Source organism: Athene cunicularia (assembly GCF_003259725.1).
Source record: "Athene cunicularia isolate RWA chromosome 2 unlocalized genomic scaffold, athCun1 chr2_part1, whole genome shotgun sequence".
In the NCBI taxonomy this organism is placed as follows: Eukaryota; Metazoa; Chordata; class Aves; order Strigiformes; family Strigidae; genus Athene; species Athene cunicularia.
The window spans coordinates 115,822,222-115,824,520 of NW_020799095.1; the positions used below are offsets into that span (position 1 = coordinate 115,822,222).

The 2,299-nt window shown below is 39.5% G+C and overlaps 1 long non-coding RNA gene across 2 annotated transcripts in view; it reads left to right on the forward strand.

Annotated features, from left to right (window-relative positions):
• LOC113477031 overlaps positions 1–2,299 on the forward strand; it is a 9,661-nt gene continuing 7,362 nt past the window's right edge. Inside the window, exons 1-3 of one of the 2 annotated variants that reach the window (XR_003397829.1) lie at positions 1–106; positions 523–759; positions 1,923–1,992. This is a non-coding gene — a long non-coding RNA (uncharacterized LOC113477031). Of the gene's footprint in view, positions 107–522; positions 1,993–2,299 lie in introns of both variants that reach the window. The other variant, XR_003397828.1, reaches the window with a different exon arrangement.

Genomic DNA, 2,299 nt, shown 5'->3' on the forward strand with positions numbered 1-2,299 from the left:
GCCGCGCCCTCTGGCGGCTGCGCCCGGAGCAGCGCAAACTCCGCGCAGCGCAAACCCCGCGCACCGCTCCCTCCGCGCTTCCGCGGCGGGACTCGAGGAACTTCAGGTATGAAGAATTTAGAAGCACCATCCCGAATCAAAAATCGCCGTAAAACTTTAAATGCACATCGCTCTAAGTGTTTCGTGCTGTAGGGTGCGAAAAGTTCTCTTTTTATGCCTGTCCAGTGGAAGAGAGGCTATCGCCCTCATGTAAATTCAGCGCTGTAGAATATCAGCTGTGACACAAAATATGGAGGGAAATGGGCTACTATCTGCTTACTGCAGCTGTTGAGGCAGTCTAGGGCATCAGCTTCGCTCAGGGACAATCAGTCTTACTATAGCAAGGGGCAAAGTCAAGCTATTGCTCAGTTACAGACAGGCTAGTCTTCAAAAAAATTAAAATGAAGCCTTTAATTTAGCTTGTGAATCCGACATTAAATGCCAAACTTTTCATTTTGTTTCACTTGTCCTCCTGTATTCAAGGCGGTGGCTAAGAAATGTGCAGAGCACAGGTAAGTCAGGCAATAAGCAAAGCAAGCCCTCCAGCAGAACGAGTACTCTCCCACTGCCTCCACCCTGAAGAGCCCGTCCCAGCAGCAGGATCTTCCCCGATGCCCCCACTGAGAGATGCAGAGGAGAAGCACCACCTCCAGCGTTTCAAGGCCTGGTGCCCAACTGCGACTGCCACTGCGTGGGAGAGTGGAAGACCCAGGCAGCAAGGTATGGCATGAGATTAATTATCACAATCGGCACAAACTTCCTTACATTTCTTTTGTATTTCTCAGCTCTACTGATACTGATAAATTACCGCAATAACTACGGAGTGAGATAATAGTGATAGCAATTTGCAGTCTATCAGGAATTAATTCTCTCTTAATCAGGAACTGCTTTAACAGCATGGTGGGTGTTAAGAGTACAGCACTTCGTAATATTAAATATTTGTGTATCTGAAGTAGTCTTAAAAAAATCTGACTAGACAAATCCCACAATCAGAAAACAAGAAAGAAATACAAAATTTGAAATGCAGTTACTATAAAATATTTGAAAATGTAACTTAAGGACAATTTCATTAGCACCAGGAACCTACCAAATTAACTTCATGTACTATTCATGCTAAGGTTGGTTTACAATTCTCTGTATGAAAGTAATTCTGTTTATTAGGCAGTGAACTACAGGTTACATGTTAAACAATATTAACTTAAATACACACTTAATACCTGTACAAAAGTACTTAAAATGCAATCTAAGGTTAACTCCATCACTAACAGGTTTTATGTAAATGTTCAGCACAAGAAAATACAAGATAAAATATTCTTTTCACAGCAACTAAGTAGTGTACATTTAAACTGATCTTAATGAAAGCGGCTGATGAAGGAGTTAGTAAGCAAGGCAATAGCATTAATTTCTTAGCAATTCTAGCACAGAATTACAGAATTCTTTGAAGGCATCTTTACAGTGCTCTGAACATGGAAAAACCTAACATACGAAGGTCTTCCGTACTTCAGAGGGTTATGACACATCACTGTGAAATCTTTTTGCATAAACGAACCGTTAAGTCTTTTCTGAACCTAAAACTTTCTCCATGCACCATTCAGATCTCACAAACTAGATCTATTAGAGATATTTAAAGTATTTTGGGACCTTTTTTTTTTTGCTTTTTCCAAGAAAGTTTGGACCAGAGGTTCCTTGACATCCCTTCCAACCTGGTATTCTATGATTTAAAGATTTATGATTTGATTTACTGTTATACATCCAGAATATGAGGCAATCAACTGAGGGAACATTTTTTAGTGAGCGTACGGGTCACTGTAAAAAGCTCTTACCTTCACACTGTTGTTTACCAAATGTAATTAAGAACTTCTTGCTATTTGTTCTTTCTTTAGACCATATATGTTCAGTCTACTCATATTTGTGGATAAAATGAAAAGAGCAGCTGTGACAGGAAAACTAAAGGTACAGCCTTTATATTTTTTAACCATACAGACTTGGTGAAATCCACTAAAATTCAAGGGCATAACTTCTTTCAAATTAGCAAAATTGGGATATCTCTGACTCCTATTAAATTGAACAAAATAAAAAAATAATGATGTGGCTGTCACTAATTAAAGCAATAATTAGGGAGATGTTGACCTATTTTTAAAGATTTATAGGTCCTCATCTCTCTTCTGTAGAGGATTCTAAAGGCAAATCAGAATAAATAATTTCCTTGAAAGGAGTGCCAAACCCACTCCCACCCCCCTCATCCCCCCCCTCAAAAAAA